At 34.7% G+C, this 18,317-nt stretch overlaps 1 protein-coding gene across 1 annotated transcript in view; it reads right to left on the reverse strand.

Annotated features, from left to right (window-relative positions):
• The window catches only part of FAM189A1 (family with sequence similarity 189 member A1), a 537,302-nt gene that overhangs the window by 460,961 nt on the left and 58,024 nt on the right, over positions 1–18,317 (reverse strand). The window lies entirely within an intron of this gene.

Raw genomic sequence — 18,317 nt, forward strand, 5'->3', positions numbered from 1 at the left:
GGGGGTGGGGGTGAGGGTGGGGGTGGGGGCGCGGCACAACACGGGTTCCTAAAAAGTTCCAAAATGTTCCCCATCACCGGGCTAGATACATAAATGATTATACTTTTGCCAAAGCCTATTTCAATGTTATTTGGGTATCTACATTTTAACATAATAAAATTATTTAAACCAAATCATATTGTTATTATGTGATATGTATTGTTATTCAATTAGTTATTACATGATATTAAATAACCATCTATATTTAATGGAGTACTTTAAGAACTATTTATACTTTATGTGAAAAGTATAAAATAATATACTTTTATACACACATGCTAATTTTATTTTTAATATTTTATTTCCCCTCTATTACATGTAAAAACAATTTTTAAACATTCTTTTTTTTTTAAGTTTTGACTTCCAAATTCTCTTCCTTCTTTTGACACTCTCTCTCTCCCAGACTTCCTCTCTGCCTTTCCCCATCCCTGAGAAGACAGACAATGTGATATAGAATTCATATGTGCAATCAACACATGTTAATTTTAAAGAAATCTAACAGAAGACAAATATACAATCAATACTAGCTATATATAAAACTATAATCAAACACTTAATTTCATTTGCTTTTTTACCATATAACTAACCAGTTTCAAAGCAAATTCAAACAAAATCACTCATTTTAACTTTCATAATTTAAGGGAACTCATTTTTACTTTCAGCTCTTTTATGTCAGATTTTTTAATGTGGCACAATCAGTCAAATAAAAAGAATATAAGCTTCCAATAGCTAATAATGAAATCTGTTTCCTTCCCTCCTCCACCTTGAGTAGACTAATTTATCATGAGATGGATCAATATAACATAACTACTGGCAGACAGAAATTGAGCTGGGTATTCCTGTTAGCTATTTGCAAAACTACTTTTGTATTTTGAGTGAACCAAATCCCTAGATAATTATTCAAGGGCAAAGATCATATATTCATATAAGACAGTTAGATGAAACCTCAAAAGTCATGGAGTTCAATACATACCCAGACATAATCTACAGTATCCCCTATAACCAGTAATCTAACCCCTATTTAAAATATATATGATGTGGTACTTCCTACACACTAAGGCACCCCATTTCATTTTTTTAAATTAAAACCCTTACCTAGAGTGGCATGAGCTAGGCAATGGGGGTTAAGTGACTTGCCCAGGGTCACACAGCTAGGAAGTGTCTGAGGTCATATTTGAACCCAGGACCTCCCGTCTCTGGACTTGGCTCTCAATCCACTGAGCCCCCCAGCTGCCACCCCCATTTCATTTTTAATACATATAATTGAGAGGAAATTTTTCCTTATGTTGGGTCAGTAAATTCCTATCTATAAAGTCTACCCAATGCTCCTAATTCTGTTATTGGTGCCATCATCCTGGAATAGTGGAAGAACACTGCTCTTTCAGACAGAAAACTGAAGTTCAAGACATAGTCATGATATTTTCTTGCTATTTGACCCTGGACAAGTCTTATTATCTCTGTGCCCCATATTTCTTAATTATAAAGTGAAGTTGTTAATAAATTACTTACCTCACAGGACTAGGAAAGTATTATATTATGGTGAGTTATTATAATTAGTGTTATCTTCATATTTAGTCAATTTCAGCTAAATGATTAAAACACTAATGACAAGGACTCTTATTTATCTTTCATTTTTCTATTTATCATTTCTGTTCTATAATTCTGAACCTGAAAATCAGTATTCTTCATAAATAAAAATAAAAAACTTCTCCCCATAATCTACTATAGTGTCTCATGCTATTGTTATGGAAAAGGTGGAGGTATAAATGCTTGACAATAGTAAAGTTAGATGAATTGAAACAAATGACTAGTCTAAGTGACTAGAACTAGAAGCCAGTGCAGTCAACAAATAGTTCAACATCAATTTGGAAGAAAGTTTCTAGTGAAGGTCTTCAGGACTCTGTACCATTTAACATGAATCAATCAATGACCTATATAAAGAGATGGATGGCATGCTTGTATGTGTGTGTGTGTGTGTGTGTATGTCTGTGTGTTTGTGTATATATATATATATATATATATATATATACACACATATATATTGCAGAGAGAAAATCCAAAGTGTGCTATTCTGAAATGAAAATAACATTTAATAGGGTAAATGTAAAATTTAATATAGGTCCCCCCCCAAAATCAACTATGTCAAAAAGATAGATAGACAACCAAGCCATGATGCCATAGCATTATGGCAAAATCACTATAAGTCATTTTACAGAAATTAATATACTCTTAGATTTTTTTCAAAAAGGCATGTACTCTTCTCTGGTCACCTCACATCTGGAAAATTATGCTCAATTTTTGGCAGCACATCTTATGACACAAATTCAATATCTTCTTTTCACATTCAACCCATCTTTTGGGGTTCATAGGAACTAGACTCCCTCCAGAATACACATCATCATTGTCTACTCCAACTGTTGCTGGTTATTAGCCAATATTTCTCAAACTCAACACATCTCTCATACTTGGAGATTTCAACATATAGCATTGCTTTCTTTTTATTTAATTTTTTTCAATTAACCATAATTAATTTTCTTTTCTTCCTACTACCCATGGGAAAAATGAAGACAAAATTTTAAAAACTTTTAACAAATACATAAAATCGTGGAAAACAAACTTTCAAATTAGTCATGACCAAAAAATGTTTCTCATCCTATATATTTATCAATCACCTCTCAGAAGATGAGTAGCTTTCTTATTATTTCTCTTAAATTATGGTCGATCATTGTATTGATCAGAGCTCTTAAGTCCTTTGAAATATTTTTTACAATGTTGTTAATTTTTAAATTAATCTCTTGTTTCTGCTCATTTCCTTCTGCATCCATTTATATAAGTCTTCTCAGATTTTTTTGAACCTCTCCCTTCATCATTTCTTATATCATAATAGGTCACTGAGCTGGGTTATCTCCGATTTTTTTTCCATAAATCAGATTACCTCCAAATTAATCTGTGTGTGCATTACTTGTATGCAGTTTACAAGTTATCCCTCTATTATACTGTGAGCTTCTTGAAAGCAAGGAGCTATCATTTGCCTTTCTTCGTATTATTCCTTATATAGTGCCTGGCACATAGTAGGCCCTTAGCAAATGCTTGTTGCCTTGGGGTATAGACCTAGTAGTGGTACTGCCGAATCAAAAAGTGTGTACAGGGGCAGGTGGGTAGATCAGTGGATAAAGAGTCAGGCCTAGAGATGGGAGTTTTGAGGTTCAAATCTGGCCTTGGACATTTCCTAGCTATATGACCCTGGACAAGTAACTCAACCCCAGTTGCCTAGCCCTTACTGCTTTTCTGCCATAGAACCAATTCTTAGTATTGATTCTAAAACAGCAGGTAAGGTTTTGTTTTTTTTTTAAGGGTATGCACAATTTAGTGTTTTTGGTTCCAAACTGCTTTCCAAAATGGCTTGCCCAATTCAGTTTCACCAAGAGAAGATCAATATGCCTATTTTCCTTCAGCCTCTCCAACATTTGTCATTTTCTTTTTTTATTAACTTTGCCTGTCTAATGGATATGAAGTATATCTTTAGAGTGCCTTTTCTCTAATTATCATTGATTTGAGGCATTTTTAACATGGATACAGATATCTTAGATTTCTTCTCTTGAGAAGTGCTGTTGATAACCTCTGATGTCTCTTATTCTAATTAATTTAATTCAGTTCCTTATCTAGCTTAGAAATGACAATTTTATCAGAAAAACTTGCTGTAAAGACTTTTCTCAAGTAATTGTTTCTCTTCAAATCTTGCTGCATTGGACTTACAATTTATTTCTTACAATAAATTTATTAAAGACCATTTTGTCTTCAAAAGTTAAAATTATATGACTATCCCATAGTAATAATTCAGTGTCCACTTCAATTCAGAGATAATAATTAGCAAAGAGGACAGTGATACTGTCAGTGGCAAAATCTGTTGGAGTTATGTTGGAGAAAGCTGAAGGATAGGAATAGTCAAGCACATCTAAGCAAAAAATAAAAACAAACAAACAAACAAAAAAAAAAAACACAGAGATCAACTCTCTCCTGCTCAAGAAGTTCCAGGGGCTTCCTACTGATCTAGGATACAATATAAAATTATCTTAATAGTATTTAAAACCCTTCACAGTCTGGATCTAGCCCATTTTTTCAGGCTGATTCTATATAGAGTCCAACTTGATATTTCTTACACATAATATTCTATCTCCTACATTTATGCCTGTGGACAGGACATCCACCATGCCCAGAATGCTCTCCTACCTCAACTTGGCTTCTCAGAATCCTAGCTCCTTTTAGATTCAGCTCAAGTGCCATCTCCTTTTGTTTTTGCGCATAGGTTATATTTAGTTATCTATGAACATGTCCCCAGTAGAATATAAGATACATGACAGCAGGACCCAGTGGCCTTTGTCGCAGAATCTCCAGTGCCTAAGCAAAGCAGCTGATTTTTTTATTAAATGATTACAAAAAAACTGAAAAACCTGAGGTATTTTTTTCTATCCTATATTTTCTTTATCCTAGAGCATGCAATTGAAGCCACTTGTGGAAAATAATGTGACTCAGTAACACAAAGAATATTGGGTTTAGAGTCACAGGAACTGAGTTCAGACCATACCTCTATCACTATCTATGTAAGTCACACAGGGTTAGTCACAAGCATTTTTGCCTGGAATTCTGATTTATAAACTGAAGAAGGTAGAATTCAAGGTCTCTTCTAGATCTAAATTCCATGATCCTAATTGCTTTGTATGGATTAGTATGTTTTATATATGAGCACTAGCAAGGAAGCTTACAATTCTAGTTAGAAGAAATGGCAATTCTAGTATATATTTTAATGGAATCTGATCATTTAATGTAAAAATGCCTTCTATTATGTCCCTACAATGATATACTTTGAGCCTTGGTCAACAAAAAAAAAAGGAAATGTGAGGCAAGACTTTGTAATGTCTACAGGTTGCTTCATATCTATTCTAGTAAGGTCCAAGTTTCTCTAAATTTCATTAACTATTATAATGAAATGAAATCATATATTTTGAGAAAGTATATGCCATAAAATTACTTAGTTTACAAAAAGGGAAAGAAAGCATTTTTATGTGAGCCAGTGATTGACTGACCTTTGCCATCTACCTAACAAGAATCTGTATTCATTTGGTACTTTTAGCTTGTTGACATTATTTTAAATTGAGCATTGTATATTATCTATCCTAATAGGGTATGCACTCTCAAAGTATGTTTATCCATTATTATAGCTTGTGCTATTATTTCACTAATGTTAAGCATCCATATGTGAAATAAAAACTTCCTATGAATCAAAATGTTGTGTTTCTCATACAGCTTCATGCATCATCCTCATAATGACAACTAACAGATACTGTTTTATTGATAATGGGAAGCAAACCAAACGAGGGCTCCAGAGCAGCAATGTTATAAAGTCTAGAACTCTGAAGGGAGTAATAGACACCCTCTGGGGACCCAATTGGCCAATGTGAGTGCTGAGAAAGTAAGCCCAGAAGGGATGTTTAACAAGGAAAAAAAAATGGGCACTGCCTTTAAAAAATTACATTCTACTGTGGAAGACAATAATTTACTACATAATAATAGCACAATAATACATAATAAAATAAATGACTGCCAGTAGCTAAGGAAGTCTTCCATAGAAGCTAGGCATAAAGTAAGCCAGGGATTCTAAAAATTGGTGGTTAGAAGGGAAAGCATTATAAGCATAGGGCACAGCCATTGTAAAGTCATGGAAATGTGAGACAGTATATCATGTGTAACAGCAAGCAAGTATGGCTAGGATGGAAGTTCATTGAGGAGATAAATATCTAAGAAAACTGTCAAGATAGAAAAGGACCAAGTTGTAAAGAGCTTTAAATGTCAAAGTTTACATTTGATCCTAAAGGTTATTTGGAGCCATTGGATCTTTTACCTTTTAAAGTCTCTCTGAAATTTCATTCCTCTTCCCACCTTTTTAGTCTTCTTAGATTAGACCAGGGATCTGCAACGTATGGCTCTAGAGCCATATCTGGCTCTTTTGAGGGTCAGATATGGCTCTTTCTGCAGAAGCCATAAAGTAAACTTTTTTTCAGGCGCTGTTACAGGAGTGCACTGTGAGCACTGTACGGCTCTCACAAAATTACATTTTAAAAAATGTGGCGTTTATGGCTCTCACGGCCAAAAAGGTTGCCGACCCCTGGATTAGACTGTGACTTCCTTGAAAACATGGATTTTGTTTGCCTTTTTTTTTTTATCCCTAGCACTTAGCACAGTACCTGGTATATACTAGGTACTTAACGTAACAAATGTTTATTGATTAATTGATTTAGCTTTACTACCCTCCATGTTTTCAATAATATAGTGATACTGACAACCTTGCCAGTTCTCATCAAAACATCCCATCTCCTAAATTCATACTTTTTAACTGCCTATCTACTATACCCAGAATTCACTCCCAAAATTGGGGTTTTTTGGCAATGTTGTCTCTCCCATCATATTGTGAGTTCCTGATGGCAGGGACTTATTTTTGTTTGTTTGGATTTTTTTGTTTTTTGCCTTTCTTTGTTATCCCTTTTCCTTATTTTGCAAAGGGCCTATAAGACAGTAGGCATTTAATATAAGTGCTTGTTGACAGTTGTGTAAAGCAGTGATATGGTCAGATTTATACTTCAGGAAAATCACGGTGGTAACTATAGTACATGAGATGGTACAGGTACTAATATCCCTATTTTATAGGTGAGGAAACCAAGGCTCAGAAATGTTAGGAGATGTACCTAAGCTAATAAGTACTACATCCTGGGTAGAAAAAAAATATCTTTAATAGTTTTTTAAGGCAGTAACACTAATTACATGAAGTACAGCCAAATGCCTTTGATTCCAGAATATAAAATCATCCCTAATTTGAAAGAGATGATATATATATAGATATAAATAGACAGATAGATGATAGATAGATAGATAGATAGATAGATAGATAGATAGATAGATAGATAGATAGATAATGAAAACAATACTAGACTAGTTATCAAGAGACATGAGTTCTAGCCATGCTCTGTAATTAATGAGCTTGGGGAACTCACTTAACAAAAATGGTAATTGCCTTTTCACACTCATTCTTATCTTTTTTGATGATTCTCAGAACAATCCCCTCTAACTGGCAAAGGAAGTATAATTCAGATTAGGAAACTGGGATTCACCACACTTAACTAACTTGCCCAAGGCTATGGGCATATATAACAGCCACAACTAAATCCAGTTTTGCTGATACTTGAAAATACTACTCTGACTCCTTGGTCCTCAGTTGCTTCATCTTAAGTGAGAAAGTTGGCATGAATCATCTCTAAGATCCCTTCCATCTTCAAATACTATGATACTAGCTTTCACCCCAATAAAATCCAAAGTGAAAGTTAGCAATGAGGTGGGAATGGTATCAACCACAGAGTCATAAGAAATGTAAAACTAATTAGTTTTATAAACATGACAAATTTTGACCTCATTGTACCTTAGTTTCATTATCTATTAAATGAGAACTAAAAATATACCTATAGCAAAAATCAAATGAAATGATGTCTGTGTTTTATTGTTATTACCAAAGTAAACAAAATTCATTCTCTTACTGTGGCAGCGTCAAGAATTTAACAAGTATTATGAAGTAGTCTACATTGTTTACCTAGTAGACATTGTCAAGTATTAGGGGTGCAATGTGGAAAAAGAACATCCTACATGTCTTAGCTCAAAAAAAAAAACAGTTGCCCTAATGATTACTAATCATTAATTAGTTTATAATACCTTAATATATTTATTTGTTTAAAATATATTAAAATTCCCTCGCTTACTCTCCCCTTTAGAAAAGGCATCATTTGAAAAAAAGATATGTGAATATATAAAACTATGTCTGTCTTATTTCTATTATCGGTTCTTTCCTTGGAGGTGGACATATACAAGTCATTCTTCAAACAATATTTCTATTACTGAATATAAAACATTCTCCTAGTTTTGCTCGTTTTATTCTTCATAATTTCAAATAGGTCTTTCCATATTTTTCCAAAATTAAACTGTTTCTCATTTCTTACAGCACAGTAGTATTCTATCACAATCATATGCCACAATTTATTTAGCCATTATAATTTGAAACCTATTTCCAAAATTATATTCTATATCTACTGAAATATATGAATTTAACTCACTGCTCTAATACCATCAGAGAAATATTCACTTGGAAAACACTGTTAATAAATTGTTTAAGAAGTGATGTATATTTACCACAGCCTTTCAAGGCAATTGTAACTAATAAACTGAGGCATAGAAAAATATAGCTTGTGCAAAAAAAGGGAAGCGATCTTTTCAATTATATGATTTTGTAGCATTCACATCTAAAATGAGACTTTCACCAAAGTTCTAATGAAATACCAAAAATTCATTTCCTTAAATAAAGCCATTTACTCAGAATTGTAGTGTAAAACATGAGTTGTGCTTCTTACTAGCAAATATACATTTGTGTGTATTCCATTTTACACATTTGTTTTAGCAAATCTAACAATTTCTATTATACTTACTGCTGAGAGAAAATTTGGTGGCAGAAGCTTAGAGGCTAACGTACTCAATGATACCATTTTCTGACCATGAATGTATTTCAACAAATGAGTATTCAATAAATGAGTTGTATGGAGGTCTGAGTCCATGGGTATTGTTGCCTTTTATTAATTTTTTTAAACAATCACTACAATTTTCTATGTGGAGAAATAGATATAAGTAACAAAATATACTCAGGTCATAAATATACACAAATAACAAATTTGATTAAGTAGATCATAGGACTATAGATTTAGAGTGGGAAGAGATCTTTGAGATCATCCAGTTCAGGATTCCTTAAACTGAGGTCCATGATAGATTTTGGATGGAAAACAAAACTACATCTTTATTTCGTTGTAACTGGTTTTCTTTTGTGCATTTTAAAAACATTGTTCTGACAGGCAGCTAGGCAGCACTGTGGGTGGAGTACCAAGTCTGTAATCAGGAGGACCTGGGTTCAAATTTGATCTCAGACACTTCCTAGTTGTGTGACCCAAGGCAAGTCAGTTAACCCCAATTGCCTAGCCCTTATCCATGTTCTGCCTTAGAATCAATATTTTAGTACTACTACATGCTAAGCATTGTGTTAGCACCTGGGGAAACAATAACAAAAAATGGAATAGTCCTTGCCTTTAAAGATTTGACATTTTACTGGGAGCATACATCATGAACACAGATAAGTAAATACATACATATATTAAAATGTATTTATCCATATATACATATAAATGCATTTATATTTATATACATATACACAAATATATACATGCATATAAAATGAATACAGAGTAATTTCAGAGGGCAAAAACTAACTACAAAAAAGAGAGGAACGAACTCACATAGGAAATAAAACAAATTGAATTCAGAAGACAGGAATTTCAAGAGGCCAAGTTGAGAAGGCAGAATATTCCAGACCAAAGATATGCCATGCAAAAAGGCAAAAAAAGTGAAGGATGGAATACTATATGTATGAAATATCAAAATATGTCAATTTGACCAGAGCAAAGAATGAATGATGGAGAGTAATATTTGTTTCTGAATAAAATAGCTTTGTTCTCTTCTATCACCACATAGTGTATCCCTAACCACAGCTGACCAAATGTATGCCATTTATCAACTTTAAGCATTTATCACCTTTAAGGCCTAACTAAATAAAGGTGTGCAATTAGCAAGAAGACAGAAACATCAATAGTTAATTTGCAAGGCACTAACTATAATAGTTAGCTATGAGGTGAGGATACAGGGAGAAAAGCCTTGTGCTCATCTATTAGCTATAATTAGCACTTTAAAAGACCCTAGAATATCCCTGATAAATGTCCTCTCACAATCATAACAGACCCTCATATGGGGAAAGAAAAAGGTGTATTTAAAAATCTCAGGAACAAATTCTACCCCAAATTGATATTAGATATTTATTAAATAATTGTAACTCTGTAAACAGAGCTATTCAGCAGAATAAATGGTTGTAATAAAGTAAAATGCTACATTATCGAGAGAAAGTTACATACACTGATATACCTTTATTTACTATTCATTATTAGGAATAAACAGGTGCATGTAATTATAGAAAAGGAATGCGTTTTGCTCATTAGTTGGAAAGCAAGGAAATTCAGAAGCACAGGTTCTGAAACAGTCCCTCCTCTTTCCATTGTTCTTCTTCCTTTCACACTGTGCCCTCCCAAACTTTGTTCCCATCAGTCACCCAGTCTCACTATCTTCCCTCTGTTGCCCTTAGGATCCTATGATTTAACACTAGAAAGGACCTTACAGATCAGCTAGCCCAACTCTTTAATTTTGCAGATGATTAAACTGAGGACAAGGAAACCTAAATAACATATACACGTTTACACATGAAATAAATAGCAGAGCTGTGATTCAAGCCAAAGCTATCTGATTCCAAATACAGTGCACTTCCCATTATATTAAATCAATTAGTCCTTCATAAGACCTTCCTTGCCTCTAATTACCCCTTGTGTCCCTAAAGTAGTATCTCATCAGTTTTTATCACCAAGACCTCTGTAAGTTCTGTTCAAAGTTTAGATAATTGAAAAGACTACAAAGAGGTGTTGAAAACTGTAGTAGTTGGAAAGCAGATAGCCAGCGAGGTGGCACAGTAGATAGAGCGTCAGGCTTGGAGTCAGGCAGATTCATTTTTATGGGTTCAAATTTGGCTTTAGAAACTTCCTAGTGATGTGATCCTGGGAAAGTCACTTAACCCTGTTGACCTCAGTTTCCTCACTTTTCAAAGGAGCTGGAGAAGGAAATGGCAAACCACTCTAGTATCTTTTAAAAAGAAAATCCCAAATGGGATCTTGCAGGCACACACCACTGAAAAATGGCTGAACAATAAAAGGAGTAAAAGAAAAGAGATACAATATATAACTTTCCAGTTTAGATAAAGAATTATTTCTGAACAACAGACTGATCCAAATAACAATTAGTATATCCACAGTGGCAAAAATCCCTCAAAAGGGTGATAACAAAAGACTAAACTTATTTTTCATAACTAGTAAAGCATATACACTATAAAGTACTATTATAGTTATCTCTTTTCAAGTTGTGACTAACTTTTAAAAATTCAAATCCTATTGATATGAAATTCCTATAAGACCAAACACTTATTTCTTTTCAAATTACATGTCAGTATTAAGGGGAAAAAAGTACACTTATTCACCTAAAATTCTGGGATCTGGGAAAGTGGGTCATCCATAGGCATTCAGGGCCAAAGAAGGATAAAAGAATTTCCTCTGGATCAAAGGAGGGTTACGGTGTACATTTTGATATTAAATACTATACTGGACATTAAAGGATATCTCTGAAAATGGACATAAATCAGAAAATAAAAAAATCTTAGCCTTGTATAATTATGAATATAGAACTATTATCTATGACATGAAGAAACTAGAAACATATGCATATATATAAATCACGTGAAAATTTCCAAATATTAGCTAAATTCAAAATTGCAAAATGATCTACATTAATTAGTATTGCTAAGCTAAACATCGTGATGCCAGATATTCACGCTTTCTCTCTTTCATCTATCCATTACAATACTTCAACCTAGCTACTATAGGTATCTGACCATTTACCCAGCTGCTGATGTAAAACCTGTCCCCATCAATATCCGTTACCCTCAGGACCCAGAATTCTAAAAACTCTGCTCTTTTACTCAGTAGGGGGAAAAGAGCGAGAATTAATCTACTCAGCTTTTGGATTCATCCTCGCAGAGAGTTGCTTGAAAAGAAGAATAGCTGAGTCAACCCAAAAATGGAAAGAAAACAGAAGAATGAAATTCTGAAGACATAAAGAGAAAAACTTATCATTTATCTATTGGGAAATGGCAAAGTATCACCTTTGCAAGATCAATATAACATGATCTCATGTGTTTCTTGACATGCCTCTGGAAAATTTATTATTTTGATTCTCATCCAGCATAAGGCAATAGGTTTGTTCTCACTGCAGCTGATATTTATTCAATATGGGATTGCAGTACTAGTTCAGTCTGCCACTATGGCAGTTATCATCAAGGAAATTGGCAGTTTTCAAAGGAAAAAATCCAAACTAGCAATAAAAACACATAAAAATGCTCCAAATCACTAATAATTAAAGAAATGAAAATTAAAGCAACTCTGAAGTTCCAACTCACACCACTGAAATTGGCCAAGATAACCAAAAATGGAAAATTACAATTATTGGAGAGACTATGGGGAAACTGGCACATTAATACACTGGTGGTGGAACTATGAATTAGTCCAGCCATTCTAGAAATCAATTTGGAATTGTGTTCCAAAAGATACTAAACTATGCATATCTTTTGACCCAGTAATATTATCACTAGGCCTATAGCCTGAAGGGATCAGAAAGAAAATAAGCAGGGACAACTAGATGGCTCAGTGGATTGAGAGCCAGGTCTAGAGATGGGAGGTCCTGGGTTCAAATCTGACCTCAGACACTTCCTAACTGTGTGACCCTGGGAAAGTCACTCAACCCCTATTGCCTAGACCTTACCACTTTTCTGCCTTGGAAACCAATATACAGTGTTGATTCTAAAATGGTAGGGAAGGGTTTTTCTTTTTTTCTTTTTTAAGTGTGTATTTTAAAATTAATATACAAGGATTAAGAATTATATTTTATAAATTTTATTAATAATAAATTAACATAAAAAAGCTAACTAAAAATGTACTAACCTAGCCCACTCGCAAGAGCAAAAAAGGAAGAGGGAGGAGCTACAGAACTTATAAAACAATAACGTGATCATGCAAACTTGGAGGCACAGGAGAGACTAAAGGGAATTTGGGGAAATACATCTGGGGGATGAAGTACAAGGTTCAAAATCTCCATTTATACATATGCCCCTGTGATCCTTTGGGAGACCAGTCTCCCCAATGGAGCATGAAAACATAATCAACTTAAAAATTGCAATAATTTGTAGATAAAAGGAGAAGAGAACAAAATCAATGATTGTTACATAGACAAAAAGTCAATTTGGGGGCAGTCCCCTTTAGCATTCAAAATAAATGCTTTCAACCCCCCATAGTTCAAATTCACATTCTAAAGTTCATTCTGGATCTTCTGGTGCAGTGTGTGGTCTATGCAGGCATCTTCATGGTGCCTTTTGGATTCTGGGAGATAGCAAGTTTCTTATGCTAAAATTGCTCAAAATTAAATCAAAGTTCACAACAATAACATAGTTGTCTCTGAGGAGAATAATAAGAAACACGTGGGTCACTCAGGGATGCATGGCTGAGTTATGAGTTATGTGAATCAATTGCAAAAGAAATCAAAAACATAAAAAAATCCACATAAAAGAGAAAATATAACTTGTGGGTGAAATATAAAATATTAAAATCTTATGTCTAAAAAAAACTAAGTAAAGGAAAAATAAACCTATAACAGGCCCTTGAATCAGAACCTAATTAAGGTGATTTAAGCAATTCTGCACTTGCCCAGTCAGTAGCCAGGACTACAGAAAGTTTGCCACACTATGAAAGACAGAAAAGGGACTAGATTATAGGAGCAAATGGGAGCCAGGATGACAGCTAAAGAGGTGCTTGTTAGAATATGGTTCAGAAGAAGACCTGCCTCTGACATGTCAAAATAGCCACAACCTTGAACCTCAAACAAGTTCAAATCCTCTTGTCTTGGCTCAAAATTATATTAATTCCACTGGGATTGGTTGGTCTCTTTGATCTTGTGCTCAATTGGCACTGTGCAAGTTAACTTTGTGCTTCTTTAGCACTGTGTAGTGGCTCTTTTTAAATTCCCTTCTCCTGGGATCAGATAGAATCATTAAGCAAAGTCCCATAATTTTTTTAAATAATAAATGGCATTATTTCTATAGTAGAAAGATTTTGGGTATGCAATGACATTAGGAGAAATGTATTTTAAACTTATATTACTGCAAAATAAAAAAAAAGATTAATATTGATTATATGTACTTCAGAGTACTCAAATACTATATTGAAAGAGAATTTTTAAAATGCTTTAAAATTCAAATATATATAGTTTATAATCAGTGACACACTGTGTCAGCCAAGAAGAAGTAGAATACAAAGGTTTTTCATGAAAAAATGAGATCTACTTTTTAAATTTGGCCATGAACCACTGTGTGAGTGCAAATGATTTTTACAAAATAACAGATATATAAAAAGTAAAAAAACAGCAGTAGAGTAGATAATGCACATTCAAATAAAGAACCAAATTCCCAAAATTCACAATAGCAATAGCAAACAAACCCATTATTATATAGGATTCACATGAGTTTATATATAACCACTTGCTGTGTGATATTTTAAAAACCTATGGACTGATGTATACTTGTCACAAATTCAACAGATATAGCAAATCTTTCAACCTTGGCAACTGCTGATGAAAACCTATTTGGGTCTAAAACATCACCAAGAATCTAAATTATTCTGGTGGAAGAGTCGAAATATTAAATCATCCAGAAGCCACTTGCTACCTGGGGAATGCTTCCTCTTGGTAGCCTGCTATGGGTACCATGCCCTAGCAATACCTTCCCAGCTCCTCTGGTATGAGACTGCTATATATCTTATCCATTACATTTTTATAAATGTGGAGGTGGGGATATATAATAATCACTTCTGCTACTAAATGGACCCTTTAAAAACAATTGAGATAATTAGCTCATTAAATTCTTCAAAGGTTGTATAAGCAACTTGTGATGTTGATAAATCAGATGGACATATGGGCTTTCACAATGATATTTTGTTCAGTACAAGTCATAGGGTAACAGTACAGATAAACTTTTAAAAAATTAAACCTTAAAGCAATCAGCAATATACAATAATATAAGTAAATGACAAGGTACAAGCAGTGTAGTCAAAATCCTTTTTACCAATTCCAATAGACTTGTTTACTATCTTGGGGGGAGAAGCTGAAAAATATTTAGCAAGCAATAAATTTCCAGATCTCTTTTAAGGTTCTTTCCCCTCCCTCATATAAATGAATCATTTGCATTTCATTTGTCACCCCTCTTAAGTTTTTCATATACCACTGGGCAGAATTTCCACTCTGCTTGTTCAGAGCATTTAAGACTTTCAAAACTTTGTCAAAATATTTGTTTGGCCTCCAGTTTAAACAGAAGAGCTTTTTTGCATGTTCTTGAGGGGAAGGAAGCAGAATGATAAATAACCAATGAAAATAAGGACAGCTAGTAAAAATATCAACTAGAGCCAATATGTACTAGGTAGCTCTAGGAATTCAAACTGTAGAGATTCAACCATGCTTTGCAATAGCATTTTGTCCTCAAAAAGACACTGGAATAGAGTTTGTTTACAGAGTAAACAGAGAGAAGGGCAAAATTACTAGGGAGGACAATAGGGTATTTGCATATGAAGGACTGGTTGCCCCTAGGCTTTGTGAGTCAGGAGAGAGAAGGGGGGTGGGGTAAAGCAGGCTTATTTTCTAAAATGGACTTCAAATCTATTGATTTTTGGTCTCTCTGCCCTCAAAAGAAAAGACAGAGGAGTCCCCTTCTTGTGGAAAAAAAGATAATAAAATTCCTGAGTTGCAAGTTTCTCTCAGTCAGGAGTCCAGGGTCAGCTTAAGACTTCAGCTTAAAAAATGGCTAGCGAAGGCTGGAAAACCCACATGGGGTGGGGAAAGAGATTGGGGTGGAAAGATTTTTATATATCACCCTCTTGGAAAAAAAAATGGCTCAGATTGGTAGACTCTCAGCAGCAGATCCAGTCATGGCAGCAGGGGTGCAGGCTGGGCGGGAGGAGCAGTAACAGCAGTGGCTCAAGTAGGTGGACTTGAGAAGTAGCAGTTGGAGTGGGATACAAGCATCGGGGCTGGCAGAAAGCAGGCAGGTGAGTGTGGCTGAAGAAAAAACTTACTAACTTAACTGAAAATCTCTCTTAAAAAATTTGAGAATTCTATCCCGTTGTGGTTAGCCAAAATTAATTTTAAAATTAATACCCAAGAACTAAGTATTATATTTTATAAATTTTTATTAATAATAAACTAACAAAAAAGCAAACTAAAAAGGTACTTACCCAGTCTTGCTCGAGAGAGCAAAAAAGGAAGAGGGAAGAGCTACAGAACTTATAAAACAATAACATGACCATGCAAACGTGGAGGCGCAGGAGAGACTAAAGGGAATTTGGGGAAATACTAAGAGACTTCTGGGGGATGAAGTGCAAGGTTCAAAATCTCCATTTATTCATAAGTATGGTAATTTAGGTTGGAGTCATTAATAGAATTTCTCTATATCATCTTCTGTAACAGATATTGGTATGTAAGCTGCAATTATCTTTGGGCTAATCTATTTACAACTAGACATCCTTAAAGCCCTCCAATAGTAGATCATAAATTATTCCATGGAAATTAAGATTTCTTGTTGCTTTTGAGGGCAAAATAAAAACAAGTCTACCAGCTCTTTCACTAGTCTTTCCAAGGAAAAAAATGTCACCCTTCCTTTTTATTTGGTCACAATTTACTTCTGACTTCTGATTTCACTTAGAGTAAGAATGTTATCAACAATAAAAAAAACTGATATTTAACACTTTAAAGTTTACAAAGTGGGGGCAGCTGTGTAGCTCAGTGGATTGAGAGCCAGGCCTAGAGACAGGAGGTCCTGGGTTCAAATCTGGCCTCAGACACTTCCCAGCTGTGTGACCCTGGGAACTTGACTTGACCCCCATTGCCTACCCTTACCAGTCTTCTGCCTTGGAGCCAAACAGAAGGTAAGGGCTTTAAAAAAAAGTTTACGAAGTGTTTTATATATATTATTTCACTTTGAATTCATTACCAATAACCGCATGACAAGGATTAGTAACCCTACATAACAGGTAATAAATTAAGGTTCAGAAAAGTTGAATAATTTATTCATGGTAAGATAACTAGTAATTGTTGAAAGTAGAATTTGAACTAAAAGCCAAGGTCAACATTATTTCAACTATACCATGTGCTGTTTCCACTGTGCTCTTTTAAAAGTCTAATATGTTCTCAAAGAATCCCACTACATCTTCAGATTTTTCAGATTAATACTGCATCTATATTCCCTCTGTTTTAAGGAGGAAGAGGCCCAGGTCAGCTATCTTCATTCATCTTCCTAGGCTTTACTCCTAACTCTCCACTGACTTTTCTCTATTATAGCTAGAAACCTCTTCACCCTGGAAATTTACTCCATACCTAGATTACACTTCTCACGTTGAAAGTACTCTTTGCCTTTGTGTCTATCCCTCTGATTCCTCCCAGAACTTCCATTTCAAGGGGGAGGCGCAAGCAAGCCAATTCTTTATTCCTCTTCAGACTAATCCTGACTCTCTCTACAAGATTTTGTCTACTATGCACCCATGTCAGCTGCCTTCATTTTTGTCCCCCCTTTTGAGCTCCTTTTTATGTTGTGCCTTCTCCCACTAGAATGTAAGCTCCTTGAGGCCAAGGACTGTATTTCTGCTTATATTATAAGCATTCAATAAAGGCTGTTGACTTGTTAAATTCATTTGAATTCTACAGCCATGCTTTAAACTGAAAGCTTGATCTCTTCTGAAGAAATCAAACCTTTTCAACTACCTCCAGCAGAACCCTATCTTAAGAAGGGATGAGAAGGCTAATCTCATACTTCTCATTCCCAGCTCTAACCATTCTTAAACAACCATCTTTATGTAATATACCATCTTTGGAAGCATAAACAATATGTTTATACAACTGTCTCCATCCTTGTTATTGTCATAATAGAATACCTAATTCTTCCAATTTTTTTTAAACCTTACTTTCTATCTTAGAATTGATACTAAGTATTGGTTCTAAAGTAGCCTGTGTTGGCAAACCTATGGCACACATTCCAGAGCGGGGCTTCTCCCTTCCCCCTCTTTACTTGGGACATTTCTCACATGATCCACCCTTCTTCCCAGCAGCCCAAAGGGAGTGCTTCCTTCCTCCCCTGTCTGGGGTAAGGCAGGGGAGCTCACATTGCAGTGTGAGGATCGAAGTTTGGGCACTTGGTCACTAAGGTCTCTAAAAGGTTCACCACCACTGAACTAGGCAATGAAAGTTAAGTTATTTGCTCAGGCCATAAAGCTAGGAAGTACCCATGGCCAGATTTGAATTCAAGACCTCCCATGTCTTAGGTTTGGCTCTCTGTCCACTGAGCCATCTAACTGCCTCTCTCCCAACTTTTTCACTGCCTTTTGAACCAGATTCGTGGTATTAACTTTCTCAATGACTTTAGTACCTGCTTCATTGTACAAACTCTCCACCAATCTTTA

The sequence above is a fragment of the Gracilinanus agilis genome, chromosome 2, assembly GCF_016433145.1.
Source record: "Gracilinanus agilis isolate LMUSP501 chromosome 2, AgileGrace, whole genome shotgun sequence".
In the NCBI taxonomy this organism is placed as follows: domain Eukaryota; kingdom Metazoa; phylum Chordata; class Mammalia; order Didelphimorphia; family Didelphidae; genus Gracilinanus; species Gracilinanus agilis.